Source organism: Eurosta solidaginis, chromosome 4 (assembly GCF_040869045.1).
Source record: "Eurosta solidaginis isolate ZX-2024a chromosome 4, ASM4086904v1, whole genome shotgun sequence".
Taxonomy (NCBI): Eukaryota; Metazoa; Arthropoda; class Insecta; order Diptera; family Tephritidae; genus Eurosta; species Eurosta solidaginis.
In genome coordinates this window covers 167,465,810-167,482,992 of record NC_090322.1, presented here as the reverse complement: position 1 = coordinate 167,482,992, position 17,183 = coordinate 167,465,810, and positions in this window count along the sequence as shown.

Here is a 17,183-nt window from a genome sequence, read left to right as displayed (position 1 = left end):
TCGTGATGTCTACAAGCACTGAACTACGTGTGGCTTTAAATACCACCTTTTAATCATAGCTTACTTTGAAGAGTATAGGGTGAAATCAAGCCAACTGGGTATGCCTTGGCGGTCTGTGGCCTCCTTGTAGAAGCCACATCCCTTAATTGTGGTAATATAAATGTATCTTCGACAGTGTGGCCTCGCTGGTGAAAGCATTTGAGCTTCGAGCTTAGCTGGAGTTTGTATTTATTTTACGGTTGACGTTCTGACCCCGTTAATACGACGCCTTGAGGGTCAGTTCTGCATCATCCGAAACTACGGTTTTTATCGAGATGTTTCAAAGGGATAATACAGCCCGAGAGGGTGATCCCGGATGAATACTTTGAAACAGATGAGTTTTTCGGATATAATGCAATAGTAAAAACCACCTCAGACTCAAAATAGAAATCATTGTGGCTAGTACAAACAGTGATATGGAGGGACGACGAAGCAATAATCGAAATTTTTGCTAGCTCCCTAATCGAAGAAAAGTGTCTTTACAACCTTTCGATATTGCTAACACTTCTGGGTATATGGATGAAAAAATTAAGAATACAAACACGTGTTCAAATGTAGGAGCTATTCAGAGCATACAAAATTTGGTACAGTGTTGATAGGGACGCAGAATGAGAGAAATACAAAAAGAGTAGAGATGCAGGAGAGCACACAAACGCCCATTGTGAATGCATAAGTAACTACTATCGTAGCACGGTACAAGTACAGAAATCGTAGCAATCTACAGTTGGCGGCGCACCTACTCTTGCTTGCCCCAACAAGGATGCAGGCGCCAATGAACCGTTGTGCCACCAAACAAGTAAAAACACTATTCTCGCATCACTACGTAAGGACATTTGAAGGATAAATTTGTTAGAATGCAACAACGGCAGCTGTAACAACAACATCCACACATAGGAACAATGGCATCCATCGGCAGTGGCATGCAATTCATTTTAACACGCACAGCAAAAACAATCTTCGGCACTGGGGAGCTGTAGTCCTTTCGGCGTGTAACGTTAAAAAAATATTGAGGGCTAAATAAATGATAAACTAAAATGAAATATAGGGAGCGTAAATGCAGGACTACACCAGTGATGTGTGAAGGGGCGTTTGAATGAATGCGTGATTATATAAATGAATGGGGAGTAGTTGTGTTAATGGGAAAATAGTAATAATCCTTGAGATATATTTAGATGTAGAGTAGTGTGTGTAATGCAAGAGTACTCCATTCAAAAGCTCCTTCTACGCTGGGAATGTATTGAAATTGTAGTGAGGGGGATTTCGAGATAAGCCGTTTTCGATGAAATTTTATCAAATATGGCTCTCCGAAAATAAATTGTGACATGGGACGTTTGTTAAGTTGGCAACTGAGATAAATGCTATCTCACGGAGAACAGCGTGGAGCAGTTCAAAGGGCGAAGGAATCAACTTAGTCGCTGTAAAGCGCTCTGCGAGGAAGTGTTTCAAGATCCCTGTTGGCAAGGATAAACAATAGTAATGCAAAATTCCGTCCACAAAACTGGCTGATGGACGAGGACAACTTGAGACAAATTGTGGAAATTCTCTTTTCTATATAGCTAATCAGAGAGAATGGGCGAAACACCCATGAAAACCGCAATGTGGAACCTTTCCGCGACAACAAAAAAAACTCAAAACACCCTTGCGCAGTGTGGACCATAGAAAAGCAACAGGGCCTGACGGAATACCCTAGGAGGCAAATGGGTTAAGTGCAAATATCTGACCATACATTTTTTTGCACGTGTACAACAAATGTCTCGATGCAACAATTTTCCCCACCAGAGAGAAAACAACATGGCGAATCCTTCTTCCGGAGTGCAAAGGAAACCTCAACTTTCCATAGTCTTTTTGCTCAGTATGCGTGCTGGACACCACTGATGAAGAGTATCTTCGACCTCCACGGCCAAAGAAAAGTGAAGACAAGATGACCGCCCGATACCACGTCCCTATCTTTGGAATGTTACTTACATCTGTCTTCTTGGATTGGGCGTGCCAGAAAGTATATTCCTCCTTGCTTTCGCAGATGACGTGGCAACTCTCAAAACAGCACGAAGCTCAGAGCTGGCACAGCTAAAACTAAACCAGCTCATCATCACCATTTATTGGCGCTTAACTGCCTAAAAATGTTGGACGTCTCGTAACAATTCACGCAAGCTATCTCTCTTTCGCGATAACTGACGGCAATTGATACTACTAAGGGAGGTGAAGTCTACCTCCACTTGACCCTCTCAACTCAGTGGAGGTCTTCCCCTTCCTCTACCTCCAAACTGCGATGTCGACTGGAACATTTTCTTCTTCTTTCCATTTGGATAACATGACATATCCATCGAAGGTTTTGTGTTCCTATTCGCTGTACTATCGTCATATCTGCGTAAAGCTCATCATTATACCTTCTCCGATTCTCGCCGTCGATATCGCGGAAAGACAAAGGCGAGGACGTGAGATAAACAAGTAAGACGGCATCTGGCATTACAAATTCCCTTTATTTTTAAGCTGCCTTCTAGATAGATGAACTCCTTCACAGCTTCGCCTTTGAAATAATGTAAGCATAAGGTAAGTGGAAGCGTAAGTGTTTGGAAGTGGCTTGATATTTGGGAGAATACAGAATGTAAGCGTATGTTTGGTTACTTGCGGACAGCGTAAAGTTAAGGCCACATTGAGATGCACGACACAGCGCTGCAAAATTTCTTCGCATGTATTCTTATGCAGCAATTCACACTTAGCGGCAGCAGCACTGCGCGGCGCGGCCATGTTGCTCAAATAGGCAAAAAAGTTAAGCGCAGTGTAGTGCAGTGTAGTGGAGCTCAGTGTAGCCTTAGCTTAATATGGGGAAAATTTACGAGGTAAAGGTGATGAGCGAAATCCTACAGTAAAGCCGGAGTCATTGGTGCCGTATGTCGTATCGCTGTATCCGTATCCCTAACGTAATCAGCTGTTTATCGTTACGACGGTAAACCAAACCCCAATTGGTTGGCTACGATACGGTTACGACCTTAGCGGCACCAATAATCGATTGCATTGATTCTCATAAGGTTGGTCGAATCAGCTGTTAAAAGGTTACCGATACGGTTACCGATAAAGCACCAATGCCTCCAGCTTAAAGCAAGGCAAGACAAAGCAAAGCAAGGCAACGCTTGGTAAGACAAAAGAAGGCAAGGTGTGTAATTGAGGAGATACAAACGAAATGCCGACTTATTATCGAAGTGTTGTTAATTTGCTTTCGCTAACAAAAGTTTAGCTTTAGTTTAGTGATTTTTCGGTTGTTTATCGAAAAGTTATCCATTATTATTCGAAAAGTTATCGATATGTTTTCATGAAGTTACCGATTTGTTTTTGGATTGATATATATTTGTTACCGGCGTCTTCGATTTTTTATCTAAAGGTCATAGACTTCATAACAAGTTATCGATTTGTAATCGAAAAGTTATCCATTTATTATCGGAGTGTTACGAACGGCTCATCGGTTGGTTATGAAACAGATTCCGATAAGAGTTCAATATAAAATCGATGAAACATCTGTAACCAACCGACAACACGCCGATAACTGCCGATAACTTCGATGATAAAAATTTCCTATCGATAACAAGCCGAAACTAAAACAATAAATTATCGGTATCAGTTGTTAACGAAAAGTAGTCGACGAAGCTCTCCTCAAAAGCCCGAAATTATTTGTTTCTAATAAATTTACCTCTCTTGTGTTTTAACTTCAACATCTAGGCGAGCACTATTTAGAAATTAGTTTTCTAGGCATACACCTATGTTTACACATCCAACTTCGCGAGTACTTGGTACTGGTAATGGCAGGCAGGTACTCCTTTTGATGTCAATATGAACCCTGCGGCGAAAAGCTCTAGTTCCACCCGGTACTAGTTCCAATTCTGTCTCCTCGTAGTATATCCAATTGATGTCTTAGGTGTCTGGTGTCTTAGTAATGGCAATTACTCTCCCTTTAGAGAACCGTCTTAACTTGTAGGCGCTTCTGAAACAGTTGACGTCTTTGGCTGATTATTTTAAATGCATAAAGTTCAGACTTAAGCGTATTTGGCACAAGTGTGGTTGCCAACTGTACCGCTGTGCATCCTATAGGCAACAGTTCTGAAGTAGTTATAAAACCTATACAGAGATACTTTCCCTTTTCGTGACTGTTTCCCATTTTTTCTGCAGACAATCTAAGTTTTTCAGATTCTACCCCAATATTGAAAGTATTCCAATAAAAATAATTCCAACCTATTGATCATTTAGAAATTAGTTTACCTGATTCCAAGGTATGAAATTGGTATGACGAATTGAGTCATGAAGGACTCGCTATATCACTAAACGAACAATGTCCACGTTATCTGATCAGGTCAGTTTATGAGGTAGAGCTCAATACTTACGCCTTACGGTTGTGATAGCCAAGATATTTATCGTTAATAAACCGTTGCTGAGGACGGTTTGGCCCTTAACCTTATCTGGTGTAGTAATAGATTCGCCTCCTCAACCAAAACTAACAAACTAAAAGCTGGAAAAAAAACATTTGTAAAACCTGAAGGTCACCGACAACTGATGACCAATTTCGTCAACTTTGAACATTCCTTTGTCACGGAAATGCTGCACAATGTTAATTCGTGTTGACAAAATCGACAAACTTCCAGAGACATTTTGACAATTTGACTTTCAGTTAAAACTACATACAACAACAAAAACTATGTACAATAAATAAACTATAACTAAAGTCACAATCATGTCAACTGTCAAACCAAAAACGAAATAAACACCAACAATATAACGACTTTTGCGGGGACATTAATTTCACCAAAAATCAAGACAAGTCTACTAAACATTTCAAATGTAACGGTACGTACATAAGTCACCAAAATCGTTAGGCCGTAATAAATCTTTGTGCTGAACAAAACGTGGCCTATGCCTGCACAAATATTACCGAATGAACGATAAAGTAAACAAACTATTTTACATATGACCACGCGGATTGAGTGAGCTATTGTTGTAATGCAAATTGTATCAAACAACAACAATTTATACAATCTACAAAACCAATGAACTATCAGCGCCGTCAGTATTCGCAACAACACCGCTGACCCGAGCTCAAGCAATGAGTTACGCTTGATTTGAAAGCATTCAATTTCTGAAGGGGTGTGCGAGCATGCGTTTTAAATACAGCAATAAACAAGCTGAATGCGGCTTCACCTCTCCGAAAGCGCCCCTGGACTGGCATTTGCTGCTCCTGTTGTCAACCTTATGTAATACCTTAAACATAATACAGAGGAGCGACGAAGTTCAAAATTAGACCGATAACTACAACCAATTTAAAATTCCATGTCACCGGTATTCTCCTTAACTTGCTGCTAAAGCTACAAAGTTTATGATACTGTTCACGATGCCGATGGCAAGTATCGAAGGTGGTATGATGATGAGTTTTATGCAGTTATGAACATATTGCAAAGAGTAAAAGTCCACAGGCTTCGCTGGCTATTCCAAACTATGCGAATGGACGAAGACGCTTCGGCCAACAAAGTATTTCTACCGATCCCTTATTTTGGAGCATAGGAAAGGGAAGACCTTCATTGAGTCGGAAGAGACAGGTAAATGAACCCTTGATCACCCTTGGTGATAAATTGAGGTTAGTCAACAGTTATAGATAGTTGGTTTGACTAGTTACGCCAAAATCGTCTGGCGGGCAAGCGCAAAGTAATGATGATGAGGGAGGACCTTAACTTTTGTTTTCCTACTCCTGACTCGGTTGTCGTATCGTTGGTTGTATAACGAATTCGTAGTGACCTAAAATCAAGTCGACATACCAAGTCTAATGGCAAAGGAAAGGAAAAGAAAGGAAAGGACTCCGTGCTATTAATTTGTTATCGAAGTTATCGAACGATTTGTTATTGAGGATTCATTGATATCTTATGTATGAGTTGCCGGTTTGTTATCGAGTTGTAAACGATTTCGTTTCGGTGAGTTATCGATTGGTTGTGGGCTGTTATCCATTTCTTATCGAGGAGTTATCGGCTTGTTATTTGTGGGCTATCGGAAAGTTATTGATTTGTTAAAGCAGAGTAACGTTTTATTATTGAAAAGCCAGTGATTTATTATTATAAGGTTTACGATTATATATCCAAAAGTTATTTATACGTAATCAAAAAATATCGAGTTGTCACTGAAAAGTTATCGGTATGTAGTTAAAAAATTATCGATTTGCTGTCGAATAGCTACCAATTTGTTGTCGCCATGTTTCCGATTTGTTATCGAAAAGTAATCGGTTACTAATCGAAAATTTATTGATAACTTAACAAAAACAGATACATTTTTTATCTAAAAGTAATCGACGTGTTATCAAAGTTTTACCAGTTTATTATGAGTGTGTTATCAATTTGTTATCGGCCACACATATGTTTGTTGTGAGACCGATTACCAGCCGATATGAATCCAAAGAAAACCCTAAGACTCGATAATAAGCCTATAATAAATCAATAAATTATCGGTATCGGTTGTTACCGATGAAAAGCCGACGAAGCTCTTCTCAAATAGCCCGTAATTATTTGTTTCTGTTAAACTTCAGCCCCTGGAAGAGCTCTTGTTAGTTGGTACACACGCATATTTTCCAGGGGGCATGACCTTTCTCGTTGCAACAATTGTTTTTTCGAGCCCTCAGGAACCTATCATTTTTCGCAGTGGTATTACGTGGTGAATGAGAAGTATGCCCAAATTTCTAAGAAACCATCCGCTGTCAGTTTCGAGAGCATCTTCTTTGATAGTGAACTTTTCCTGTGTCACTGCACATAATTTCTTCCCTGCCCAGAGGCGCGGGGTTTCTTCATTACTACGAGGTAATGGTTAGTGGCGGCCGCAATGTTGTGGTGGTAGCTTGCTCCGCCTACCACACCGAAGATCCTGGGTTCACGCCCCGGGCAAAGCAACGTCAAAATTTTAGCTTTTTCAATTAGAATGAAGTTTTTCTAATCGGAGTCCACTCGGCAGTGATTTGGCAAACACTCCGAGTGTATTTCTGCCATGAAAATCTTCTCAGTGAAAACTCATCTTCCCTGCAGATGCCGTTCGGAGTCGGCATAAAAAATGTAGGTCCCGTTCGACCAATTTGTAGGAAAAATTAAAAGGAGCACGTCGTAAATTGGAAGAGAAGCTCAGTCTAAAATCTCTTCGGAGGTTATCGCACCTTATATTTATTTTTTATTTTTAATGGTCAGTATATATTTTTAGACCTCGTAGAAAGCATAGATGTAGGGCGCTGTAGCAATGCCTGTCGTTGATCATGACGTGATCATCTTGGCACGTTCGACTTTAATAAGGATAACCTGGAAGCTGCTACTACAGATGACAGAAGCAGGGAACTTGATCCACCTCAACAGGCTAAAAGATGTTATGTCGGGTTTTGTGATCCGGAGATAGTCAGGTAGCTTGGTGTAGCTTATTATAGTTTGGTAGTACAGATCATTACAAATAAACCTCTACTCATTGGCAGATGTTTTTTGAGCTGAATTGAAGTAATGTGCGAAAAAATCATAAGGAGCAATTGGCATTCTCAAAACTATTAGTGTACCGTTACAAGACAGTGCAATAGCCGCGGCGTCAAATACGCCAGTATTGTGCTTCGGGCATAAGGTTTTTTGCCAACTATTTTCAGAGTTGTGTGAGAATGCGCGCTTGCGATTTGCGCTTAAGATTTTAATCTTTAGTTCGCGAACATGCCGAATGAATGTGCTGCCACAACAGAACTGCCCGTCACACCCTGTTTTTTGTCCATTGAGTGAGCTACGATCTATCTGGATGGCTCTGTTCAGGGCAGCGCCGAATTAAGCTGTTGACACATAACATAATGTCGCACTTGTCCTAGTCGATGCGGAGATAGATTGCTGTTCATGGTTGTTGCAACAGCAATGTTTTCCGTTAACGCGCGCGCATACTAATCTGACAGCAGGGAATGTTGTTGCACCATTCGTCAATATGTAAGAAATTGAAAGTATAAGAAATAAATAAACATGGTCAAGGAAAGTAACAAAGGAAAGTACAAACATACATACATTCATACATATGTATGCACATATATGCAAATTTTCTAGTCGGTGGCGTTTTTATTTTATTTAGCGAGAACAGCATACCGACGTCAAACTACTAAGTCAAGCTCTTCAGCCAACTGTGTTCTTCCATACCACGATTTCGGTCAGAAATATGCCATTCTCGTACCAATTCAAAATTAACAAAGAAATATCTATCGCATTACAAAAAAAATTAATTTGGGAAAATTTAGAAAACGTCACATCAGGACGGACAAGGTGACAGCTGTTTCGATTATGCCTTGTAAATCTCCCCAAAACCCTTTCTCCCGATTGTGTGATTCGAACCCACGATGATTGTTTCAAACACATTCGGGCCCGTCATTAGCCTTAGTTATTGTACAACTTATCTGAATCGTTTTCTCAATGTTTACGGAGATATCGCGAATTTACACTTTTGTTTCACTCCCACTCTCACACCTACTCCCACTTCCACGTCCTCTACCTTACTCACCTAAACTATGTCATATATAGAATTTATATTTCAAATATCGTATACTTTTTGATTTGTTTCAATCCCACTCATTCCCACCTCCACTTCCACTCTTGCTCATACTTCCACTTTCATTTCTACCCTCTCCAGCTATACCACCTAATATTTCCTATGATGACTTGTAGTACTGTTAATGGAACTAACATCAATTGACACTAATTCGATTTTAAAAGAAAACAAGTAAGGACGGGACTGTCTTCGGCTGTGCCGAAGACTTCATACCTTTCATGAATGGGGCTGAACAATAATCTTATCCCGTTCGTAATCTCCAAATAATCGGACGTATAAGATAAGAAATATATAGTGAACAGATGTACATACCTAAAGGATTTTTAAGATAAATATAAATTAAAAAGTGGCAAAAAACCCCTTATCTGAAGGATCGGCTGTATGGGATATATATTATATATAGCTCCGATTGAAATAATTTTTACAGGAAATCTTCTATTATATATTAGAATATATATAAAAAACACGTGTCACACAATTGAGGCCAATGGACTCCTAAACTACTGAACCGATTTTGAATTTGTTTTGCACCCCGTGTTTAGTTTGGTCTAACTTTAAATATAGGATAGGTCTCTAGGGTCTCAAGATATAGGCCAAAACGTGGACCCGGGTAACCCTAGAGTGTGTTTATAGAATATGGATACCAAATGAAAGCTGTTGACGAGTGCTTTAGTAGAGAGTAATTGTCATATCCCTGGGTGACTAGGGTCTCGAGATATAGGCCAAAATGTGGACCCGGGTACCCCTAGAGTGTGTTTATAGAATATGGATATCAAATGAAAGCTGTTGATGAGTGCTTTAGTAAAGGGTAATTTTCATACCCCTGGGTGACTAGGATCTCGAGCTATAGGCCAAAAAGTGGATCCGGGTACCCCTAGAATGTGTTTTTAGAATATTAATATCAAATGAAAGCTGTTGATGAGTGCTTTAGAAGAGGGTAATTTTCATACCCCTGGGTGACTAGGGTCTAGAGATATAGGCCAAAACGTGGACCCGGGTACCCCTAGAATGTGTTTATAGAATGTGGATATCAAATGAAAGCTGTTGACGAGTGCTTTACTAGAGGGTAATTTTCATACCCCTGGGTGACTAGGGTCTCAAGATATAGGCCAAAACGTGGACCCGGGTACCCCTAGAATGTGTTTATAGAATGTGGATATCAAATGAAAGCTGTTGATGAGTGCTTTATTAGAGGGTAATTTTCATACCCCTGGGTGACTAGGGTCTCGAGATATAGGCCAAAACGTGGACCCGGGTACCCCTAGAATGTGTTTATAGAATATGGATATCGAATAAAAGCTGTGGATGAGTGCTTTAGCAGAGGGTAATTTTCATACCCCTGGGTGACTAGGGTCTCGAGATATAGGCCAAAACGTGGACCCAGGTACCCCTAGAATGTGTTTATAGAATATGGATATTAAATGAAAGCTGTGGATGAGTGCTTTAGCAGAGGGTAATTTTTATAGCCCTGGGTCACTAGGGTCTCGAGATATAGGCCAAAACGTGGACCCAGGTACCCCTAGAATGTGTTTATAGAATATGGATATTAAATGAAAGCTGTGGATGAGTGCTTTAGCAGAGGGTAATTTTTATAGCCCTGGGTCACTAGGGTCTCGAGATATAGGCCAAAACGTGGACCCAGGTACCCCTAGAATGTGTTTATAGAATATGGATATTAAATGAAAGCTGTGGATGAGTGCTTTAGCAGAGGGTAATTTTTATAGCCCTGGGTCACTAGGGTCTCGAGATATAGGCCAAAACGTGGGCCAGTGAATGCCTGTTGTTGTTGTTGTTCTTGTAGCGATAAGGTTGCTCCCCGAAGGCTTTGGGGAGTGTTATCGATGTAATGGTCCTTTGCCGGTTACAGATCCGGTACGTTCCGGTAGCACAGCACCATTAAGCTGCTAGCCCGACCATCTCGGGAACGATTTATGTGGCCACATTAAACCTTCAGGCCATTCCCTCCCTCCCCACCCCCAAGTTCCCTGAGGAGCTTGGGGTCGCCAGAGCTTCGTCTGTTAGTGAAACAGGATTCGCCGCGGATAGGTGAGGTTGACAATTGGGTTTGGAGAAGCTATATATTGCGCTGGCAACCTGAAGGGTTGCGCTACACAGCCCCTTGAATCTGGTATTTTAGTCGCCTCTTACGACAGGCATACCTACCGTGGGAATATTCTGACCCCCTAACCCGCTGGGGTCCAGTGAATGCCTAGACAGTGTTTATACAATATGGATATCAAATGAAAGCTGTTGATGAGTGCTTTAGTACAGAGTAATATATTATCCAGAGACGCACTGGGACTGCGATTAGGACTAGAACTGGGACTGAGAATCGGAGTGGGACTGGGATTCTACATACCACCTCCTGGGACAAGCAATAAGGGATGCAGAAGAAAAGGAGAAGAAATTGAGAGAAGAGAAAAGAGAAAAGGGAGAAGGAGATTGAGAAAGAGATAAAATGAGACGAAGGTGGAGATAGATGAAGCGAAAAAGACGGATGGAGGAGTGAATAAAAGGATTAGGAAAAAGCGAAGAGGGGGGAGGGCAGAGTCAGACGGAAAAAGCTTATTAAAATGTATGCAGATTGGCCAAATTTAGGGCAGGACAACTTCTGTCGGGTCTTCTAGTTAGAATATATATCACCAAGTTTCACTTTTTTATATAGGAAACGAAGGGAGAAATGCCCAAAAATCTTTCTATATGAACGATCGGTTGTATGGGATAGGTATATACTATATACATATAGCTCTGATCAAAGTGATTTTTTCAGGAAATCTTCTATGAAATATTAGAAAATATATCACCGAGTTTCACGTTTATACTTTCTAAATTGCGACAGGAATGACCAAATCGTCTTATCTGAACGATCGGTTGTATGGGAGATATATGTTATAGTGGTCCGATCCTACCGGATCCGACAAATGTTTAATAAAATAAAAAAATTAAAATAAATGTAAGGCGCGATAACCTCCGAAGAGATCTAAGGCAGAGCTTCTCTTCCAATTTGCGTCGTGCTCCTCCTGATTTTACCTACAAATTGGCCGGACGGGACCTACATGTTTTATGCCGACTCCGAACGGCATCTGCAAAGCAGATGAGTTTTCACTGAGAGCTTTTCATGGCAGAAATACACCCGGAGCGCTTGCCAGTCACTGCCGAGGGGCGACCCCGCTTAGAAAAATTTTCTTCTAATTGAAAAACCTTATTTCTAAAATTTTGATGTTGCTTTGCCCGGGAGTTGAACCCAGTGCATACGGTGTGATAGGCGGAGCACGCTACCATCACACCACGGTGGCCGACAAATGTCTAATATAATACAAAAATACATCCTTGTGCCAAATTTCATTGAGATATCTCAAAATTTGAGGGACTAGTTTGCGTTCAAACAGACAGACGGACGGACAGACAGACATGGCTATATCAACCCAATTCGTCGCCCTTATCAATTCGGTATACTTAATCTTCTATATTTCTCTACGTTACAAACATCGGACCAACGTTAATATACCATTTCATGTTCATGAAAGGTATAATTAATGGCAATGACATTGTCAGAAATTGAAATTGTATATTAAGTTTTTCACGAATTTCAAAATTGTAAGTCCTTAAAAGAACATAGATAAACCCACCAATAAGTATTGCGAAATGATTAAGTTTACAAGCTGAGTTGGTTTAGCCATGTCCGTCTGTCTGTTTGTTTGAACCCAAAGGGACTAGCTCAATTTTTCAGATATTTTGAAAATTTGGATGTCCGATTGATCATTTTTCGGAACCGAATGGGTCGGACCACTATTGCATATACCGATTTTTCGAAAAAGAGGGTTTTTGTAATTTTTTCTTTATTTTAATAGCTAGAAGATTGAAATTCCACATTATGATTACAAATAAAGCATGTATTGTTGTCTGAAAAAATCGTTAAGATCGGTCGCATATATAATATATATCCAATGAACTGATTGTTCAGATTTTATGAATTTTTGAAATTTCATCACATTATTGCTCAGATGCATTCATGAAAGATACGAGGTCAATGCGGTCCTTACTGTTTTGGTTAAAAAAAAAAAATATTGGTATCAACTTCTGTGGCCAGGGAATTATTGAAAATAATTGTGAGTGGCTTTGCCAACCACAGACAGCTTTTCAGCAAAATCACTGCGAGGCCATCAGAATCAGTTTTAGTAGCCGACTTAAGCTTCTTTATGCCGTTTATAACATCCGAAATGGATACACGTAGAGACCCAAAGTAAATAGAAGTATTCTTCGTGGAAGGGAATAGAATAAAAAAACATTGTGCCAATATATTAATATTACTTTATTACTAGAATATAGAAGTACCTATACACATACATACATCATGAATAAATTGCTGTTCAATATAAAATTGAATGCGCTTTTGTATTTTGTTATATTTTGTCTTTTGTAACTAATACTTTTGTAAAATGCATATACATGAATGCATATGTACATAAACATAAAAAACATACAAGCTATACAAGCACTGAGGTAAAAAATTCACAAAAAAAAACCACACTAGGTAAATGGCTTCTGTAAAGTTCGACTCAAATAGCTTAAAGTTTATTTGACATGTTTATCTGCGTTACTTTTAACTTTTCTATTAATCCAATAATAACACGATTTCAAACAAGAAAATCTTCCTTATTAGACCAAATTCCTGAAAGCCATTAATCTAGCACTAAATATTCATACCAAGAGCTATCATTCACAATCGTTGAAGTGAGGTATAGAATCTTCAGACAAAAACACTTCAATACTCTATGATGTGTTTGTTGTTTTTTTTTAGTTGAGCTACAAATCCCTTAACGAAATAGTAAGCTATGCAGTGAGTATGCCATTTTGCGCGGCTCTTACCTTAAAGACTTCTTTGTAAGATTCCACTTCCATTTATGCTTTTGTCCCATCCGACGTAATAGATTGTAACAATATTCAGCACATCACGTTAGTGTAATTGAACCTAGGATTAGAGAATATGTGTAGCTTGCTTTATTATATAAATTATTTCTGAAAATAAGAACGATATTTTATAACAAACCATCCAATTATACGCAAACAAATACGTACCAACTGAAAAAACTGGTACTCGTGCGTATAAGTAAAATAATCACATATATATGAACATGCAAATATACCAGTGAAGATAAGCGTGTTCAAAAGAAAAATCTCTTAAATTCTCACATTCGGTCAAAGCTATAATATTGTTACGAATTTTGAGAAATTCTTGACGCATCTTCTACTATCGTTCGAATCGCTGAACTGTCGAATAAATAACTCAAATGTTCAGTTTAGTGAACTGTTCTTTACTTACAGCACTACTATGGTAGTAGTACTTCGCAATTACATTACTCGTGTGCTTCACTTACAACGTTTTAAAATGAAACGAATTGACCATCATTTGGACTTAGTCGTTTTTTATCACGCCTATATTAGCTTCACTTGTATGTATGCTTGTTTGTAACTCTATTTACTAGCTTCACTTGTATGCATGCTTCTTTGCAACTCTCTAGGCTAGGCGCGTAAAGGAGAGTTTAGACCCATCTAGCGGCAAATAGCGACAATTAGCGGCAGTGGTTAAATAACTCGCTACAAAACGAGTTGTGCTTAAAAGCGGGGACACGAACCTATGTGCTACGGTGCTATCAACATCAAATATCTATGTGTATTGTAGATACTAAAACTAAATATTTAAAAGGGTGTTTTTTAGTTTTTATACTCAGTTGAGCAGAGCTCACAGAGTATATTAAGTTTGATTGGATAACGGTTGGTTGTACATATATAAAGGAATCGAGATAGATATAGACTTCCATATATCAAAATAATCAGGATCGAAAAAAAATTTGATTGAGCCATGTCCGTCCGTCCGTCCGTTAACACGATAACTTGAGTAAATTTTGAGGTATCTTGATGAAATTTGGTATGTAGGTTCCTGAGAACTCATCTCAGATCGCTATTTAAAATGAACGATATCGGACTATAACCACGCCCAATTTTTCGATATCGAAAATTTCGAAAAACCGAAAAAGTGCGATAATTTATTACAAAAGACAGCTAAAGCGACGAAACTTGGTAGATGAGTTGAAGTTATGACGCAGAATAGAAAAATAGTACAATTTTGGACAATGGGCGTGGCACCGCCCACTTTTAAAAGAGGGTAATTTAAAATTTTTTCACGCTGTAATTTGGCAGTCGTTGAAGATATCATGATGAAATTTGGCAGGAACGTTACTCCTATTACTATATGTACGCTTAATAAAAATTAGCAAAATAGGAGAAGGACCACGCCCACTTTTAAAAAAAATTTTTTAAGTAAAATTTTAACAAAAAATTTAATATCTTTACAGTATATAAGTAAATTATGTCAACATTCAACTCCAGTAATGATATGGTGCAACAAAATACAAAAATAAAAGAAAATGTCAAAATGGGCGTGGCTCCGCTGGGCGAAATCGGTTGATGCCACGCCCAGTTTTTATACACAGTCGTCCGTTTGTCCTTCCGCATGGCCGTTAACACGATAACTTGAGCAAAAATCGACATAACTTTAATGAACTTAGTTCACGTGCTTACCTAAACTCACTTTATCTTGGTATGAAAAATGAACGAAATCCGACTATGACCACGCCCACTTTTTCGATATCGCAAATTACGAAAAATGAAAAAATGCCATAATTCTATACCAAATACGAAAAAAGGGATGAAACATGGTTAGGTAATTGGATTGTTTTATTGACGCGAAATATAACTTTAGAAAAAACTGTATAAAATGGTTGTGACACCTACCATATTAAGTAGAAGAAAATGAAAAATTTCTGCAGGGCGAAATAAAAAACCCTTAAAATCTTGGCAGGTATTACATATATAAATAAATTAGCGGTACCCAACAGATGATGTTCTGGGTCACCCTGGTCCACATTTTGGTCGATATCTGGAAAACGCCTTCACACCACTCCCTTTTAAAACTCTCATTAATACCTTTAATTTGATACCCATATCGTACAAACTCATTCTAGAGTCACCCCTGGCCCACCTTTATGGCGATATCTCGAAAAGGCGAACACCTATAGAACGAAGGCCCTCTCCCTTTTAAAATGACTCATTAACACCTTTCGTTTGATACCCATATCGTACAAACAAAGTCTAGAGTCACCTCTGGTCCACCTTTATTGCGATACCTCGAAAAGGCGTCCACCTATAGAACTAAGGCCCACTCCCTTTTAAAATACTCATTAACTCCTTTCGTTTGATGCCCATATTGTACAACCAAATTCTAGGGTCACCCCTGGCCCACCTTTATGGCGATATCTCGAAACGGCGTCCACCTATGGAACTAAGGCCCACTCCCTTTTAAAATACTCATTAACACCTTTCTTTTGATACCCATATTGTACACACAAATTCTAGGGTCACCCCTGGTCAACCTTTATGGCGATATCTCGAAAATGCGACCACCTATACAACAACCACTACTCCCTTTTAAAACCCTCATTAATACCTTTAATTTGATACCCATATCGTACAAACATATTCTAGAATCACCCCTGGTCCACCTTTATGGCGATATTTCGAAACGGCGTCCACCTATAGAACTAAGGCCCACTCCCTTTTAAAATACACATTAACACTTTTCGTTTGATGCCCATATTGTACAACCAAATTCTAGGGTCACCCCTGGTCCACCTTTGTGGCGATATCTCGTAAGGGCGTCCACCTATGGAACTAAGGATTACTCCCTTTTAAAATACTCATTAACACCTATCTTTTGATAACCATATTGTACGAACAAATTCTAGGGTCACCCCTGGTCCACCTTTATGGCGATATCTCGAAACGGTGTCCACCTATGGAACTAAGGATTACTCCCTTTTAAAATACTCATTAACACCTTTCATTTGATACCCATATCGTACAAACGCGTTCTAGAGTCACCCCTGGTCAACCTTTATGGCGATATCTCGAAAAGGTGACCACCTATACAACAACCACCACTCCCTTTTAAAACCCTCATTAATACCTTTAATTTGATACCCATATCGTAAAAACACATTCTAGAGTCACCCCTGGTCCACCTTTATGGCGATATTTCGAAACGGCATCCACCTATAGAACTAAGGCCCACTCCCTTTTAAAATACTCATTAACACCATTCGTTTGATGCCCATATTGTACAAACAAATTCTAGGGTCACCCCTGGTCCACCTTTGTGGCGATATCTCGTAAGGGCGTCAACCTATGGAACTAAGGATTACTCCCTTTTAAAATACTCGATAACACCTTTCATTTGATACCCATATCGTACAAACGTATTCTAGAGTCAACCCTGATCCACCTTTATGGCTATATCCCTAAATGGCATCCACCTATAGAACTATGGCCCACTCCCTCATAAAATACTCTTTAATGCCTTTCATTTGATACACATTCCAGGGTTTCCCTCGGTTCATTTTCCTACATGGTTATTTTCCCTTATGTTGTCACCATAGCTTTCAACTGAGTATGTAATGTTCGGTTACACCCGAACTTAGCCTTCCTTACTTGTTTTAAACTATATTTTATACTCAGTT